At 42.8% G+C, this 19,741-nt stretch overlaps 1 protein-coding gene and 1 non-coding gene across 5 annotated transcripts in view; one reads left to right on the forward strand and one right to left on the reverse strand.

Annotated features, from left to right (window-relative positions):
* WASF3 (WASP family member 3) overlaps window positions 1–19,741 on the forward strand; it is a 676,822-nt gene that overhangs the window by 148,745 nt on the left and 508,336 nt on the right. The gene's annotated exons all lie outside the window — the stretch shown is intronic.
* On the reverse strand, window positions 8,340–8,412 carry LOC143986289 (small nucleolar RNA SNORD86). The gene has a single exon (XR_013276497.1). It is a non-coding gene; the product is annotated as a small nucleolar RNA SNORD86 (small nucleolar RNA).

Genomic DNA, 19,741 nt, shown 5'->3' on the forward strand with positions numbered 1-19,741 from the left:
TGAATCATCACAGCAGAAGTGGCCTGTGGGGGGCGTGCGCTCTCCCTGCAGGCAGACATGCAGAAACGTGTATATATATATATATATATGTAATTCTGCCAACAGCTGCCCCCCTGTAGCAGTAAAAGTGCTATAGCGTGGTCAGAAAGGGGTTAATAAGTGTTACATTAGTGACCAGTTTGTTGTAGTCTCATAAACTGGTAATAAACATGTATTCAATTTTATTTTTGTATATGGAGGACACTGGATACCTGGTTGAATTGGAAGGCCATCGATCTTGTATAGTATGATTCTTGGCTTTGCCATGAAGAAGGCCTAGTGGTGTCATTGACACGTGTGCGAGTGTACCAGTATGTTAGGGTCTTTTTACATTTTGGGTTTTATTTCTACTGTTTTTGTTTTAAAATATATGTAAACCCCACATCTATTTTTCAGTATGTTTGACATCATTCTTCCATGGGTAAAGAACAGTTGTGATTAATGCCTTTTTGAATTGGCAAAATTCATTCATTCCTAAACCTTGCTATTGGCCAGTGAGATTGACCATCATAGCCATTAGTTTAGGAGGAGGAAGGATTAGACTCGGAAGAGAAAGTTTGGTTGTTGTTTGCATACCATGCACCCAGGGCCTTAGGAATATCTCTGGCTATGAATTGGAGAACTGAGTTGACCAACTGGAAATTACTTTTGAGAGCCTTTTTTTCACTTCAGTGTCTCTTTAAGTATCTGTTGTGCTATTTAAATAATACACTTCATCAATACTCTTTTCTTAGCTCTTCCATTTATCATGTGCAATTGGACATATTGCTGCCAGTAGTGTGTAGCTTGGCAGCAGGGCCGGGACAAGGGGTGGGCAGGAGGGGCCCCTGGCGCAATGGTTTATTGCAGGGGTAGGGGGCACCCTGACCCTAACCCTAAGGGAAAGGGGGGCGCAATTTGACGTCTTTGCCCTGGGCACTGGATGACCTTGTCCCGGCACTGCTTGCCAGAACATTTATGCCGCGTACACACGACCGGACTTTTCAACATCAAAGGTCTGACGGAACGATTCCGGCAGACCATTCGATCGTGTATGGGCTGCAGCAGACTTTTGATTTGCAAAAGTCTGACAGACTTTAGAAATGGAACATGTTTAAAATTTTTCCTGCCGGACCCAGTTCCTACCGAGAAATCTGCTCGTGTGTATGCTAGTCCGACGGACAAAAACCGATGCGAGGGCAGCTATTGGCTACTGGCTATGAACTTCCTTATTCTAGTCCGGTCGTACGTCATCACGTTCGAATCCGTCGGACTTTGGTGTGATTGTGTGTGGCCAAGTCCGTTCATTCGGAAAGTCCGTCAGAACTCTGTCAGAACTCCGTCAGAACTCTGTCAAAAGTCTGTCGGACCTAGTCCCTCGTAAAGTCCGGTCGTGTGTACGCGGCATTAGACTTCAAAGATCTCAACAGCAACTCGGTTTTACAAATATTGTGAATGTATTCCTCTAAAGATCAGTAAGGCTCGGTTCACACAGGGGCGACACGACTTCAGTACGACTTTGTGAGGCAACTTGGAGACGACTTGAACACGACTTTTAGACACGACCTGGGGCGACTTACAAGTCGCCCCAGGCCAGGCGACTTTTGCCGTGGCCAATCAGAGAATGAGCTCTGAAGGGGGAACTCCACGCCAAATTTCTGAAAAAAAATTGGCGTGGGTTCCCCCTCCGAGAGCATAGCAGGCCCTTAGGTCTGGTATGGATTCCAAGGGGAACCTCCTACGCCGAAAAAACAGCATGGGTGTCCCCCTCAGATCCACACCAAACCCTTATCCGAGCACGCTACCCGGCCGGCCAGGAAAGGGGGTGGGGACGAGCGGGCGGCCCCCCCCTCCTGAGCCGTACCAGGCCGCGTGCCCTCAACATGGGGGGTGCCTTGGGGGAGGGGGGCGTGCGGCCCCCCCACCCCAAAGCACCTTGTCCCCATGTTGATGAGGACAAGGGCCTCTTCCCGACAACCCTGGCCGTTGGTTGTCGGGGTCTGCGGGCGGGGGGCTTATCGGAATCCGGGAGCCCCCTTTAATAAGGGGGCCCCCGGATACCGGCCCCCCACCCTATGTGAATGAGTATGGGGTACAATGTACCCCTACCCATTCACCTGTAAAATAAAAGTACAAAAAAAACACAACACACGAGATAAAATACTTTATTGCACAGCTCCGGGGGTCTTCCGTCTTCGGGGGTCTTCTCGCCGGACTCTTCCGCTATCTTCTTGTAGCTCTTTTGCTAGCGGAGGAGTCAGGCTTTCTTCCTCGCCGCCGGCCTCTTCTTCCGACTTCGGGGGTCTTGTCCCCCTCTTCGGTTCTTCTGCCAGGCCACCGCGCCTTCTTCTAGCTCTTTTACAGGCGGTGGCCCGGTCTTCTGTCCCTGCCGCATTCCGTTCTTCTTCTCCAGGAGATGTTGACTCGACGCTCTCCGGCCGCAATGCCAGGGACGCGCTGCGCTGCCACTTATATAGGGACAAGGGGCAGTGTCACATGGGTTGATGTCACATGGGTTGGTCACATAGGTTGATGTCACATGGCGACAGTCCCAGCATCCTCCGGGACTGTGACATCGTAAGGGGGCGGGGTCACCATGTGACATCAACCCATGTGACCAACCCATGTGACATCAACCCATGTGACACTGCCCCTTGTCCCTATATAAGTGGCAGCGCAGCGCGTCCCTGGCATTGCGGCCGGAGAGAGCGTTGAGTCAACATCTCCTGGAGAAGAAGAACGGAAGGCGGCGGCGGCGACGGCGGCGACAGAAGACCGGGCCACCGCCTGTAAAAGAGCTAGAAGAAGGCGCGGTGGCCCGGCAGAAGAACCGAAGAGGGGGACAAGACCCCCGAAGTCGGAAGAAGAGGCCGGCGGCGAGGAAGAAAGCCTGACTCCTCCGCTAGCAAAAGAGCTACAAGAAGATAGCGGAGGAGTCCGGCGAGAAGACCCCCGAAGACGGAAGACCCCCGGAGCTGTGCAATAAAGTATTTTATCTCGTGTGTTGTGTTTTTTTTGTCCTTTTATTTTACAGGTGAATGGGTAGGGGTACATTGTACCCCATACTCATTCACATAGGGTGGGGGGCCGGTATCCGGGGGCCCCCTTATTAAAGGGGGCTCCCGGATTCCGATAAGCCCCCCGCCCGCAGACCCCGACAACCAACGGCCAGGGTTGTCGGGAAGAGGCCCTTGTCCTCATCAACATGGGGACAAGGTGCTTTGGGGTGGGGGGGGCGCACGCCCCCCTCCCCCAAGGCACCCCCCATATTGAGGGCACGCGGCCTGGTACGGCTCAGGAGGGGGGGGGGCGCCCGCTCGTCCCCACCCCCTTTCCTGGCCTGCTAGGTAGCGTGCTCGGATAAGGGTTTGGTGTGGATCTGGGGGGGACCCCCATGCCGTTTTTTCGGCATAGGGGGTTCCCCTTGGAATCCATACCAGACCTAAGGGCCTGGTATGCTCTCGGAGGGGGAACCCACGCCAATTTTTTTTCAGAAATTTGGCGTGGAGTTCCCCCTTCAGAGCTAGTAATTCTGTCAAAGTCTCCTCCGTATAGACAGAGATCCAACTTGGAGGCGACCTCCATTGAAATCAATGGGTACAAGTCGCCTACAAGTCGGATTGAAGTAGTACAGGAACTTCTTTTGAAGTCGGAGGCGACTTCAGTAGCGTGCATTAAGACGGCTCTCATTCACTTACATTGATTTTTAAATGTTGTCCGACCTGAGGCGACTAGGGGCGACCTCAAGTCGGATCGCAGTCGCCCCTGTGTGAACCGAGCCTAAAGAAATTTTCCGCTTTCATTTGGTGCTTGTTGACTTTCTTGTGAAGTGGTTTCTTTGCATTATTCATGCGCAAAACTGTGCATTAGACTGCAGTGTCTCATTAGACTGGAAGCACAAACAGATAACCCCCTTGGTGGGATGGAATTTTAAAGGTGACATGGACAACAAGGGGTGTTATTTGCTAAAGGCAAATCCACTTTTCACTACAAGTGCACTTGAAAGTGCAGTCGCTGTAGATCCGAGGGGGACATGCAAGGAAAATAAAAAACAGCATTTTAGCTTGCACATGATTGGATGATAAAATCAGCAGAGCTTCCCCTCATTTCAGATCTACCCCTTAGATTTAGAGCGACTGCACTTCCAAGTGCACTTGTAGTGCAACGTGGATTTTCCTTTCGTAAATAACCCCCATGTATTATAAAAAGTATACATTTTATTACAAAAATCATTTACAATACAGTAAAAATGTCTATGCAAAGACACATGGATAATATGCATACTGTACTGTATGATGTAAGCAGATAGTGATTTTGTCTCTGGTGTACCCAACGTTTCTGGCTTAAACGCCTTTCTTCAGGGGTTTATACAGAGAAGACTACAATCATATAGTAAATCCATCGGTGTCTTATGACTTCATACATTTAGGTAAAAGAAAAGGACCCACAGATAGTCAATGAATACAAAGGGAACCGGACTGACAAGGTGGTTGATGGCTGTCCTCCAGGTATAAGATGACCCTACAGAGATCCGCCTAAATAGGGGCCATAGTTGAAAGAAACCAAAGGTTGTTTGACCTGAGAAATTGCGGGCATCAATTTAGGCAGGAATATATCTAGTGTCTCGGTGTAGTGACATGCGGATTCTGACGTTTCCCTTCAGTGAGAGGTTTTCCTCTCAATTCCCCCAATTCTCAGTATGTCTGGTGTCTTATCCGTAGCGGCGTCAGAGTCTCTTTAAGTACCTGTTGTGCTACACTTCATAAATACTCTTTTCTTAGCTCTTCAATTTTACATGTACAATTGAACATATTGTTGCCAGTAGTATGTAGCTTGGCAGAACATTTAGCCTTCAAAGATCTGAATAGCAACTTGGTTGATAAAAGTTTTGAGTTTATTCCTAAAGATCAGTGGACTGTACCGTGACAACTTTCTTCCTCCTAGAAGACTGACATTTGCCGCTTTCATTTGGTGCTTGTTGACTTTCTTGTGAAGTGGTTTCTTTGCATTATTCATGCCCAAAACTGTGCATTAGCCTGCAGTGTCCCATTAGACTGGAAGTGTTCCTGTAGAGGAACTTTTTTCTCTAGAGATTTGCCACATTTGGCATGCCTAGCAGATGTGTGCCCTTTATTAGCTTGTTCAGTGATGTTTAAACTAAAGTAATTGTGAAGTGTTACCATGTTGTCTATTCTAAAAACAAATGTGTTCCAATGAATCAAAGTGATCATTTCTAGAGCCCACTCTTGCTGCCGTCACCACAGTAACAGCTAGTCATCAGTGTGCATCTTGTGTGCACCTGTGTGCAATGTTCTGCATCTACAAAGGATTTTATTATAACTCTTCGTCATGTTACAGCTATGAGGTTTCTTTCAGTGTGCTGGTTTAACCACTTTCAGACCGGACCATTTTGCTGGTAAATGACCAGAGGTCTTTTTACAATTTGGCACTGCGCTGCTTTAACTGGTAATTGCGCGGTCATGCAATGTTGTACCCAAACGAAATCTGCGTCCTTTTCTTCCCACAAATAGAGCTTTCTTTTAAAGGTATTTGACTGACTCTGCGATTTTTTTTTTTGCGATATAAACGTAAAAAGACCGCAAATTTTGAAAAAAAATGATATTTTCTACTTTTTGTTATTAGAAAAATCCAATAAACTCAATTTTAGTCATACATTTAGGCCAAAATGTATTCAGCCACATGTCTTTGGTAAAAAAAAGTCAATAACTGTATATTTATTGGTTTGCGCAAAAGTTGTCACATCTACAAACTAAGGTACATTTTCTGGAATTTACGCAGCTTTTAGTTTATGACTGCCTATCTCATTTCTTGAGGTGCTAAAATGGCAGGGCAGTACAAAACCCCCCAAATGACCCCATTTTGGAAAGTAGACACCCTAAGGAAATTGATAAGAGGCATGTTGAGCCCAGTGAATATTTTATTTTTTTGCCGCAAGCGATTGAATAATGATTTTTTACACAAAGTTGTCACTAAATGATATATTGCTCACACATGCCATGGTTATATGTGGAATTGTACCCCAAAATACATTCTGCTGCTTCTCCTGAGTACGGGGATACCACATGTGGTCGACTTTTTGGAAGCCTAGCCGCGTACGGGGCCCCGAAAGCCAAGCACCGCCTTCAGGATTTCTAAGGGCATACATATGTCATTTTACTCCTCACTACCTATCACAGTTTTGAAGGCCATAAAATGCCAAGATGGCACAAACCCCCCACAAATGACCCCATTTTAGAAAGAAGATAAACCCCAAGCTATTTGCTGAGAGGCATGTTGAGTCCATGGAATATTTTATATTTTGCCACAAGTTGCGGGAAAATTACAAACTTTATAAATTTTTCACAAAGTTGTCACTAAATGATATATTAATGAGAAATAAAAATCTATATAAAAAACCGCGCTAATCAGCACCAGGAGAGGCTTAAGCAAATCAAAATAAAAATAAAAAGCTCTGTATGAATCTAAAGTACCTGCATGTAAAAACACTACATAGGCTGCTGCCCCCCGGACGAAAGGAAACCCCTTAGAAGGGTTCCTTTTAAAAGTGAAATAATAAGAATATTATCGGGTTAATTGGCGCTACCTAGAAGACAGGTCTCCATTACAAAAAGGGTCTTATGGAGAATCAATGAATGGGGAGCCAGGGTACGGTCTTTGCAAAAAGCACAGTATTCCCTCTCACCCTATTTATAATGACACTGTATACTGCCGACCCCAGAATCACATAAAGAGCTAAGGACACCAAGAAAAGCCCCAGCTCCGCCCAAAGGAAGATTTGAATCAAACACTAAATGTAATAAATCTGTGGGCCATCATAGAAAAAGGGGTCCCAAAACATTAATTACTAATGACGGGAATTACCAATCAGACTCATTAAAATAATACTACAAAACAGTAGAAAATCAGGAACTAATGATGTTAGAACAGGCTAGGATCCTTCCCTAAAGAATATCTATTCAAACACACATTCTCAAGTATGTTAAAAATACAGGCCAAAAGATCATATGTGCCAAACTACATATGCAACCTGATGAAATTAAAATTAAAAGTCAAATCGCCTGAGATGCGACAAATTACATTCAGTGGCAGGCCTATTAGCAACAATGAAGGAACCCTTTATCAGTATAAGTGAAAAAAGATATATATGTATATTTAAAGTACCGTGCGCTAATGGGCAAACTGGGGCCACATAAGTGTACCCACCAGTGTATAGTGCCGAAAGGTGACAGGCCTATTAGCAAACAGTAATGAAAAACCCTTTAACAGTATAAAGTGAAAAATATATATATATATATATTTAAAATGCCGTGCACTAATGAACAAACTGGGGCCACATAGGTGTACCCACCAGTGTGTAATGCCGGAAAAAATATATATTTGTGTATATAACCTCAAACAGTATTAATATTAAATCTGTGTATAGTGAAAACCAAAAGGAAATTGAATGTGTAAACAAATAACTGAAAATGTGAGCTGTTCACACCCCAGAACCCAAATGGTTAAAAAATATATATGTGTGTGTATGTGTTAGTGCATAAAAAATGAAAATGCAATAATGCAAAATTTTTTGGCGATAAAGGCTAAAAAACACAAAGTGCAATAACACCTAAAATGGAAAAAGTGAAATAGATGAAAAAAATGAAAAAATAAAAATAAAAATAAAAATAACAATAAAAATAAAATCTGAGGATGAGTAACAAAAACTATATATAGAACATAAGCAAAATGGCAAATATATATATGTGAAAAATAAGTCCCAAAAAAATGAAAGTTCAATGGTATTAGTCCAAGGGATCCTAGAAAAATCCTTATAGTGACTTTTGTGCTTCCTATTCAGTCTTCACTGTGACTTCTGTGCTCCCCCACCAGGAATCCTACTCACCAGAAGTAGATACCCCTACAGGGGTTAAGAGCCTTAAGAATCAATCTCCAGATATCCCGTTCTTGGTTTAGTGATAGATGCCCGAGCCTGTGTCAGCTTGGATTCCTCAAGTCCTCATGGGGAAAAAAATGGAAGCCTCCATAGTGTAATCCGTAAAAAAGGGTTTATTGGCACAATAAAAAATATGTATATAAGAGGCAAAAACAGCAAAAAATCAAAAATAATAAAAAATAAACAACCAAAAAAATATAAAAAGTATACAAAATACCCACAATTCTCATAAAGTGGGCTATTGTATAGAACCACAGTTGATCAGGGGATTAAAATGAGAAACTCCCCCAAAAAATTCCAGATTAACCCCAAAAACTACCATGGGCCATATGTAATAGCATTAAGAACACAAGCGGAAAATGGAAACACTAGTTCATATACCAGGACAAACCTCCCTATAGCACCTCTATAGGGAGGTTTGTCCTGGTATATGAACTAGTGTTTCCATTTTCCGCTTGTGTTCTTAATGCTATTACATATGGCCCATGGTAGTTTTTGGGGTTAATCTGGAATTTTTTGGGGGAGTTTCTCATTTTAATCCCCTGATCAACTGTGGTTCTATACAATAGCCCACTTTATGAGAATTGTGGGTATTTTGTATACTTTTTATATTTTTTTGGTTGTTTATTTTTTATTATTTTTGATTTTTTGCTGTTTTTGCCTCTTATATACATATTTTTTATTGTGCCAATAAACCCTTTTTTACGGATTACACTATGGAGGCTTCCATTTTTTTCCCCATGAGGACTTGAGGAATCCAAGCTGACACAGGCTCGGGCATCTATCACTAAACCAAGAACGGGATATCTGGAGATTGATTCTTAAGGCTCTTAACCCCTGTAGGGGTATCTACTTCTGGTGAGTAGGATTCCTGGTGGGGGAGCACAGAAGTCACAGTGAAGACTGAATAGGAAGCACAAAAGTCACTATAAGGATTTTTCTAGGATCCCTTGGACTAATACCATTGAACTTTCATTTTTTTGGGACTTATTTTTCACATATATATATTTGCCATTTTGCTTATGTTCTATATATAGTTTTTGTTACTCATCCTCAGATTTTATTTTTATTGTTATTTTTATTTTTATTTTTATTTTTTCATTTTTTTCATCTATTTCACTTTTTCCATTTTAGGTGTTATTGCACTTTGTGTTTTTTAGCCTTTATCGCCAAAAAATTTTGCATTATTGCATTTTCATTTTTTATGCACTAACACATACACACACATATATATTTTTTAACCATTTGGGTTCTGGGGTGTGAACAGCTCACATTTTCAGTTATTTGTTTACACATTCAATTTCCTTTTGGTTTTCACTATACACAGATTTAATATTAATACTGTTTGAGGTTATATACACAAATATATATTTTTTCCGGCATTACACACTGGTGGGTACACCTATGTGGCCCCAGTTTGTTCATTAGTGCACGGCATTTTAAATATATATATATATATATTTTTCACTTTATACTGTTAAAGGGTTTTTCATTACTGTTTGCTAATAGGCCTGTCACCTTTCGGCACTATACACTGGTGGGTACACTTATGTGGCCCCAGTTTGCCCATTAGCGCACGGTACTTTAAATATACATATATATCTTTTTTCACTTATACTGATAAAGGGTTCCTTCATTGTTGCTAATAGGCCTGCCACTGAATGTAATTTGTCGCATCTCAGGCGATTTGACTTTTAATTTTAATTTCATCAGGTTGCATATGTAGTTTGGCACATATGATCTTTTGGCCTGTATTTTTAACATACTTGAGAATGTGTGTTTGAATAGATATTCTTTAGGGAAGGATCCTAGCCTGTTCTAACATCATTAGTTCCTGATTTTCTACTGTTTTGTAGTATTATTTTAATGAGTCTGATTGGTAATTCCCGTCATTAGTAATTAATGTTTTGGGACCCCTTTTTCTATGATGGCCCACAGATTTATTACATTTAGTGTTTGATTCAAATCTTCCTTTGGGCGGAGCTGGGGCTTTTCTTGGTGTCCTTAGCTCTTTATGTGATTCTGGGGTCGGCAGTATACAGTGTCATTATAAATAGGGTGAGAGGGAATACTGTGCTTTTTGCAAAGACCGTACCCTGGCTCCCCATTCATTGATTCTCCATAAGACCCTTTTTGTAATGGAGACCTGTCTTCTAGGTAGCGCCAATTAACCCGATAATATTCTTATTATTTCACTAAATGATATATTGCTCACACATGCTATGGGCATATGTGAAATTACACCCCAAAATAAATTCTGCTGCTTCTCCTGAGTACGGGGATACCTAACATGTGTGGGATTTTTTGGGAGCCTAGCTGCGTACGGGGCCCCGAAAGCCAAGAACCGCCTTCAGGCTTTCTAAGGGCGTAAATTTTTGATTTCACGCCTCACTACCTATTACAGTTTTGAAGGCCAAAAAATGCCAAGATGGCACAAAACCCCCACAAATGACCCAATTCTAGAAAGTAGACACCCAAAGCTATTTGCTGAGAGGCATGTTGAGTCCATGGAATATTTAATATTTTGCCGCAAGTTGCGGGAAAATTACAAACTTTTTTTTTATTTTCACAAAGTTGTCACTAAATGATATATTGCTCACGCATGCCATGGGCATATGTGAAATGACACCCCAAAATAAATTCTGCTGCTTCTCCTGAGTACGGGGATACCACATGTGTGGGATTTTTTGGGAGCCTAGCCGCGTACGGGGCCCCCAAAACCAAGCACCGCCTTCAGGCTTTCTAAGGGCGTAAATTTTTCATTTCACGCCTCACTACCTATTACAGTTTTGAAGGCCATAAAATGCCAAGATGGCACAAAACCCCCCCAAATGACCCCATTTTAGAAAGTAGACACCCCAAGCTATTTGCTGAGAGGCATGTTGAGTCCATGGAATATTTTATATTTTGCCACAAGTTGCGGGAAAATTACAAACTTTAATTTTATTTTATTTTTTTCACAAAGTTGTCACTAAATGATATATTGCTCACGCATGCCATGGGCATATGTGAAATGACACCCCAAAATAAATTCTGCTGCTTCTCCTGAGTACGGGAATACCACATGTGTGGGATTTTTTGGGAGCCTAGCTGCGTACGGGGCCCCGAAAGCCAAGAACCGCCTTCAGGCTTTCTAAGGGCGTAAATTTTTGATTTCACGCCTCACTACCTATTACAGTTTTGAAGGCCATAAAATGCCAAGATGGCACAAAACCCCCACAAATGACCCCATTTTAGAAAGTAGACACCCCAAGCTATTTGCTGAGAGGCATGTTGAGTCCATGGAATATTTTATATTTTGCCACAAGTTGAGGGAAAATTACAAACTTTTTTATTTTTTTTATTTTTTTCACAAAGTTGTCACTAAATGATATATTGCTCACGCATGCCATGGGCATATGTGAAATGACACCCCAAAATAAATTCTGCTGCTTCTCCTGAGTACGGGGATACCTAACATGTGTGGGATTTTTTGGGAGCCTAGCTGCGTACGGGGCCCCGAAAGCCAAGAACCGCCTTCAGGCTTTCTAAGGGCGTAAATTTTTGATTTCACGCCTCACTACCTATTACAGTTTTGAAGGCCAAAAAATGCCAAGATGGCACAAAACCCCCACAAATGACCCAATTTTAGAAAGTAGACACCCAAAGCTATTTGCTGAGAGGCATGTTGAGTCCATGTAATATTTTATATTTTGCCGCAAGTTGCGGGAAAATTACAAACTTTTTTTTTTTTTTCACAAAGTTGTCACTAAATGATATATTGCTCACGCATGCCATGGGCATATGTGAAATGACACCCCAAAATAAATTCTGCTGCTTCTCCTGAGTACGGGGATACCACATGTGTGGGATTTTTTGGGAGCCTAGCCGCGTACGGGGCCCCGAAAACCAAGCACCGCCTTCAGGCTTTCTAAGGGCGTAAATTTTTCATTTCACGCCTCACTACCTATTACAGTTTTGAAGGCCATAAAATGCCAAGATGGCACAAAACCCCCCCAAATGACCCCATTTTAGAAAGTAGACACCCCAAGCTATTTGCTGAGAGGCATGTTGAGTCCATGGAATATTTTATATTTTGCCACAAGTTGCGGGAAAATTACAAACTTTAATTTTATTTTATTTTTTTCACAAAGTTGTCACTAAATGATATATTGCTCACGCATGCCATGGGCATATGTGAAATGACACCCCAAAATAAATTCTGCTGCTTCTCCTGAGTACGGGAATACCACATGTGTGGGATTTTTTGGGAGCCTAGCTGCGTACGGGGCCCCGAAAGCCAAGAACCGCCTTCAGGCTTTCTAAGGGCGTAAATTTTTGATTTCACGCCTCACTACCTATTACAGTTTTGAAGGCCATAAAATGCCAAGATGGCACAAAACCCCCACAAATGACCCCATTTTAGAAAGTAGACACCCCAAGCTATTTGCTGAGAGGCATGTTGAGTCCATGGAATATTTTATATTTTGCCACAAGTTGAGGGAAAATTGCAAACTTTTTTATTTTTTTTATTTTTTTCACAAAGTTGTCACTAAATGATATATTGCTCACGCATGCCATGGGCATATGTGAAATGACACCCCAAAATAAATTCTGCTGCTTCTCCTGAGTACGGGGATACCACATGTGTGGGATTTTTTGGGAGCCTAGCCGCGTACGGGGCCCCGAAAACCAAGCACCGCCTTCAGGCTTTCTAAGGGCGTAAATTTTTCATTTCACGCCTCACTACCTATTACAGTTTTGAAGGCCATAAAATGCCAAGATGGCACAAAACCCCCCCAAATGACCCCATTTTAGAAAGTAGACACCCCAAGCTATTTGCTGAGAGGCATGTTGAGTCCATGGAATATTTTATATTTTGCCACAAGTTGCGGGAAAATTACAAACTTTAATTTTATTTTATTTTTTTCACAAAGTTGTCACTAAATGATATATTGCTCACGCATGCCATGGGCATATGTGAAATGACACCCCAAAATAAATTCTGCTGCTTCTCCTGAGTACGGGAATACCACATGTGTGGGATTTTTTGGGAGCCTAGCTGCGTACGGGGCCCCGAAAGCCAAGAACCGCCTTCAGGCTTTCTAAGGGCGTAAATTTTTGATTTCACGCCTCACTACCTATTACAGTTTTGAAGGCCATAAAATGCCAAGATGGCACAAAACCCCCACAAATGACCCCATTTTAGAAAGTAGACACCCCAAGCTATTTGCTGAGAGGCATGTTGAGTCCATGGAATATTTTATATTTTGCCACAAGTTGAGGGAAAATTGCAAACTTTTTTATTTTTTTTATTTTTTTCACAAAGTTGTCACTAAATGATATATTGCTCACGCATGCCATGGGCATATGTGAAATGACACCCCAAAATAAATTCTGCTGCTTCTCCTGAGTACGGGGATACCTAACATGTGTGGGATTTTTTGGGAGCCTAGCTGCGTACGGGGCCCCGAAAGCCAAGAACCGCCTTCAGGCTTTCTAAGGGCGTAAATTTTTGATTTCACGCCTCACTACCTATTACAGTTTTGAAGGCCAAAAAATGCCAAGATGGCACAAAACCCCCACAAATGACCCAATTTTAGAAAGTAGACACCCAAAGCTATTTGCTGAGAGGCATGTTGAGTCCATGGAATATTTTATATTTTGCCGCAAGTTGCGGGAAAATTACAAACTTTTTTTTTTTTTTTTTCACAAAGTTGTCACTAAATGATATATTGCTCACGCATGCCATGGGCATATGTGAAATGACACCCCAAAATAAATTCTGCTGCTTCTCCTGAGTACGGGGATACCACATGTGTGGGATTTTTTGGGAGCCTAGCTGCGTACGGGGCCCCGAAAGCCAAGAACCGCCTTCAGGCTTTCTAAGGGCGTACATTTTTGATTTCACGCCTCACTACCTATTACAGTTTTGAAGGCCATAAAATGCCAAGATGGCACAAAACCCCCACAAATGACCCCATTTTAGAAAGTAGACACCCCAAGCTATTTGCTGAGAGGCATGTTGAGTCCATGGAATATTTTATATTTTGCCACAAGTTGCGGGAAAATTACAAACTTTTATTTTTTTTTATTTTTTTTTCACAAAGTTGTCACTAAATGATATATTGCTCACACATGCCAGGGGCATATGTGAAATGACACCCCAAAATAAATTCTGCTGCTTCTCCTGAGTACGGGGATACCACATGTGTGGGACTTTTTGGGAGCCTAGTCGCGTACGGGGCCCCGAAAACCAAGAACCGCCTTCAGTATTTCTAAGGGTGTAAATTTTTGATTTCACACCTCACTACCTATCACAGTTTTGAAGGCCATAAAATGCCAAGATAGCACAAAACCCCCCAAAATGACCCCATTTTGGAAAGTAGACACCCCAAGCTATTTGCCGAGAGGCATGGTGAGTATTTTGCAGCTCTCATTTGTTTTTGAAAATGAAGAAAAAAAAAAATAATGTATATTTTTTTTCTTTTTTTCAATTTTCAAAACTTTGTGACAAAAATGAAGGTCTGCAAAATACTAACCATACCTCTCGGCAAATAGCTTGGGGTGTCTCCTTTCCAAAATGGGGTCACTTGGGGGGATTTTGTGCTATCTGGGCATTCCATGGCCTCCGAAACTGTGATAGACAGTGAGGAATGAAATCAAAAATTTACACCCTTAGAAATCCTGAAGGTGGTGCTTGGATTTTGGGGTACCGTACGCGGTTAGGCTCCCAAAAGGTCTCACACTTGTGGTATCCCCGTACTCAGGAGAAGCAACAGAATGTATTTTGGGGTGTAATTTTACATATAACCATGGCATGTTTGAGCAATATATCATTTAATGACAACTTTGTGCAAAAAAAAAAAAAAAAAAAAATAATAATGTATTTTTTCCACAACTTTTGTCAAAATATAAAATATTCCATGGACTCGACATGCCTCTCAGCAAATAGCTTGGGGTGTCTACTTTCTAAAATGGGGTCATTTGGGGAGGTTTTGAACTGTCCTGGCATTTTATGCACAACATTTAGAAGCTTATGTCACACATCACCCACTCTTCTAACCACTTGAAGAAAAAGCCCTTTCTGACACTTTTTGTTTACATGAAAAAATATTTTTTTTTATAAGAAAATTACTTTGAACCTCCAAACATGAAGTGTTTTTTTAAAGCAAAAGCCCTACCGATTAAAATGGTGGGTGTTTCATTTTTTTTTTCACACGGTATTTGCGCAGCGATTTTTCAAACGCATTTTTTGGAGAAAAAACACACTTTTTTTTATTTGAATGCACTAAAAATCACTATATTGCCCAAATGTTTGATGAAATAAAAAATATGATTTTAGGCCGAGTACATGGATACCAAACATGACATGCTTTAAAATTGCGCAGAAATGTGCAGCGGCGACAAACTACGTACATTTTTAAAAGCCTTTAAATGCCTTTACAGGTGACCACTTTAGATTTACGGAGGAGGTCTACTGCTAAAATGAGTACCCTCGATCTGACCTTCCTGGTGATACCTCACATGCATGGTGCAATTGCTGTTTACATATGACACCAGACCAACGCTTGCGTTCGACGTTGCGCCTTACCAGGGGGGGACAGGGGTGCTTTTTTTTTTTTTTTTTATTATTTATTTTGCTTTTTTTTTTTATTTTTAAACTGTTCCTTTCATTTATATATATTTTTTTATGATTTTTATTGTTATCTCAGGGAATGTAAATATCCCCTATGATTGCAATAGGTAGTGACAGGTAACAGGTGACATTTAAAAAAAAATTAGGGTCTATCAGACCCTAGATCTCTCCTCTGTCCTCAAAGCATCTGACCACACCAAGATCGGTGTGATAAAATGCTTTCCCAATTTCCCAATGGCGCTGTTTACATCCCGCAAAATCTAAGTCATGAAATGCTCGTAGCTTCCGGTGTCTTAGGCCATAGAGATGATTGGAGCTATTCTGGTCTCTGATCAGCTCTATGGTCAGCTGGCGGAACCACCGGCTGCATTCTCAGGTTCCCTGTTGGGACAGGAGAGCCTGGGAAAACCATGGAAGATGGTGCGGGGGGGGGGGGGGGGACATTCCCTCCCACTGCTTGTAAAAGTAGTCTAGAGGCTAATTAGCCGCTAGGATTGCTTTTACATAAAAGCCGTCTGCTGGCTGAAAAGAATGATACCAAGATGATACCTAAACCTGCAGGCATCATTCTGGTATAAGCACTCAAAGTCCCGCAACATACCAGTATGTTGCTGGAACTGGTTGGGCATATATTGTAATTTTTTTTTCATGCAGCCTGTGGGCTGAACGAAAAAAAAATATTGATTGGTGGGTATGCCCACCATTAGATACCACCCTTCATCCACCCACTTTTAATGGTGGGCATACATGCACCATTTATATATGCCGAAGCATGGGGGCATCCTCCCGCAAATGGTAGGAGCAGATCGCTCCTCCACCCCTTATGCCCCCATGCTTCGGCATATATGCTCTTTTTTAACTGTGGTGGTGAAATCACCCCCGACAGTGCTGGAGTCGCGGCTTTATGTATCGTGGGAGCAAACGCTGTTGCTGTCAAGATAAATAAATCCGCACTGCAACTGAATGGCGTACCTGCTAAGCAAATGATGGTTAACAATAAAACAAAGTAACATTACAGTATAACAGTAAGACGTACCATACCTGCAAAGCAAATACAAAAAAAAATAGCAAAAAATAACACATTTAACACAATCTGTGCCTAAAATATATATATGCCGAAGCATGGGGGCATCCTCCCGCAAAAGGTAGGAGCAGATCGCTCCTCCACCCCGTATGCCCCCATGCTTCGGCATATATGCTCTTTTTTAACTGTGGTGGTGAAATCACCTCCGACAGTGCTGGAGTCGCGGCTTTACGTATCGTGGGAGCAAACGCTGTTGCTGTCAAGATAAATAAATCCGCTCTGCAGCAGAATGGCGTACCTGCTAAGCAAATGATGGTTAACAATAAAACAAAGTAACATTACAGTATAACAGTAGGACTTACCATACCTGCAAAGCAAATACAAAAAAAATAGCAAAAAATAACACATTTAACACAATCTGTGCCTAAAATATATATATGCCGAAGCATGGGGGCATCCTCCCGCAAAAAAGTTATGCCGCGTACATACATTCAAACTTTTCCACGGGCAAACCCTCCGTCGGAATTTTGACTGTATGTACGCGGCATTAGGAGCAAAATCGCTCCTCCACCCCTTATGCCCCCATGCTTCGGCATATATGCTCTTTTTTAACTGTGGTGGTGAAATCACCTCCGACAGCGCTGGAGTCGTGGCTTTACGTATCGTGGGAGCAAACGCTGTTGCTGTCAAGATAAATAAATCCATGCTACAGCTGAATGGCGTACCTGAAAACAAAAAATGGTTAACAATAAAACATTGCAGAATAGAATACAGTACAAAGGAGCAGAACAATAGAGAGAGAATAGAGAGAGAGAGAACAATAAAACGACAACTATTTTTGGTTTTTTTATTTTATATATTTTTTATTTATTTATTTTTTAAACACTTTTTTATGTAACTTTAACACTTCTGTTGTAATGGTTCCAGCGGTTTGGGTCTCTCAAAATGCGATGGCATCTTGGGAGACCCTGTGAACGTGTGCCTAGCCTGTGCAATGCTGTACCCTACGCTAATACTCAACTAGTTCATGGTAGCGTTCAAAACATTCACCAATGCAAAGACCAGGATTGTCAGGACAGCAGGGACAACAATAACGGGTGTCACGCCTATATCAGCGCTTTCTGCAGACACGACATTTTCTTTGGGGGGCTCGTTGGGTAGGGGTACTCGGGATGACATAAGAATAATGCCTCTCATGCAGCCGGCTTACTGCATCTGGTAGGGGAAGGTGAGGTGGAGCACCGTCTGGATACAGAAGGGCTCTGACGATATCCTCCTGGAATTTAAGGAAGGATCCAGTCCGTCCTGAAGCTTTGTGTAGTACATAAGCATTCAGTATAGCCAATTGGAATAAATAAACAGACACTTTTTTGTACCAGCGTCTGGCCTTAAGGGGAACTAGATACGGCGCCAACAACTGGTCATTGAGGTCCACCCCTCCCATGTTAAGGTTATATTTGTGGACACAGAGGGGTTTCTCCACAATACCAGTCGCCGTAGGAATTTGGACCGTCGTGTCTGCATGAAGGGAGGTAAGAACGAAAACATTCTTATTATCCCTCCACTTCATAGCGAGCAAATTATTACTGCGCAAGCAGGCTCTCTCCCCCAGCCTAAGACGGGACACTACAAGCCGCTGGGGAAAGCCCCGGCGATTAGGTCGCACGGTGCCACATGCTCCAATCTGCTGATCAAACAAGTGACTAAACAGTGGCACGCTTGTGTAATAATTGTCCACGTACAAGTGGTACCCCTTTCCGAATAAGGGTGACACCATGTCCCACACTATCTTGCCAGCGCTTCCTATGTAGTCAGGGCAGTTCTCCGGCTCTACGTGACTATCTTTACCCTCAAAAACCATGAAACTACGTGTATAGCCTGTGGCCCTGTCACAGAGCTTATACATCTTGACCCCGTATCTGGAACGCTTGTTGGGGACGTATTGTTTGAATGACAAGCGACCAGAAAACTTAATCAGGGACTCATCAATGCAGACAACTTGATCGGGAGTAAACAAGTCTGCAAAACGTTGGTTGAAGTGGTTTATGAGGGGCTGAATTTTGTAGAGCCGATCGTATTCAGGGTCTCCACGAGGACGACAGAGTTCATTGTCGCTGAAGTGCATGAACCGCAAAATCATCTCGTATCGTGCCCTGGACATGGAAGCAGAGAACACGCGCATATGGTGAATTGGGTCAGTGGACCAATATGACCGCAACTCACTCTTTTTGGTTATGCCCATGTTGAGGGAGAGGCCCAGAAAGATTTTAAATTCGGAAACCGTAACTGGTTTCCATTGTCTGGCAAGGGCGGACTGGGGAATAGTGGCGATGTGTTGACCAGCGTACAAATTGGTTTGGTCCACAATAGATCTATAGAGATCTTCGGTGAAAAACAGTGAGTAAAAGTCAAGTGTCGTAAAATCAACTGTTTCCACGTTAATGCCAGGTTGGCCAGTGAATGGGGGAAGTACGGGTTCTGCAGAAGATGTGGGCACCCAAATAGGATTGGCGAATTCTGCAGGAAGGGCACTATGGGTACGACGGGCCTGTCTTTGTCTTCTTCTTGGTGGCAGCGGGACACTACTTGTGCTTGCCACCTCGCCAGCTTGAACTGCACTTATGGGACTCGCCACGTCACCACGTGTTACTGCAGTGCTGGATGTACGTCCAGGGTGTACTAGGCCGCTGGTGCTTGCCAGTTCACCAGAAGGATGAGTGGCTCTAGTACGTCTCTGCTCCATACGAGTGACCTGCGGTTCCTGCACCTGAACAACAGAATACATTCTGGATTGGGCACACCTGTCCTTAACAGGGGCCTCATCTCCGTCGTCAGAGCTATCTGTCATGGAGCCGCTGTCCTCTACAGGATCGTATTCTGAGCCTGAATCTGACAGATGAGTGACGTCCTCTTCACTATCTGTCATGCTCAGAAACGTGTAGGCCTCTTCACTAGTGTACCTTCGCTTTGCCATTTTGGGCTCTAAATTTAGGGGTACACTAGTGAGACTGACAGGTAAAAAAGCACCTAGCCTGTCAGCGACTGTTTCAAAACGCTACAAAAAAAACTGTTAGCGATCGCAGGGATCAAGCCTGACTCTGCGAACGCTGCAGTTATGTGTGTTGTG

This window comes from Lithobates pipiens, unplaced genomic scaffold (genome assembly GCF_037356315.1).
Source record: "Lithobates pipiens isolate NorthernLeopardFrog02 unplaced genomic scaffold, aLitPip1_a1.2 Scaffold_16, whole genome shotgun sequence".
NCBI lineage: Eukaryota > Metazoa > Chordata > Amphibia > Anura > Ranidae > Lithobates > Lithobates pipiens.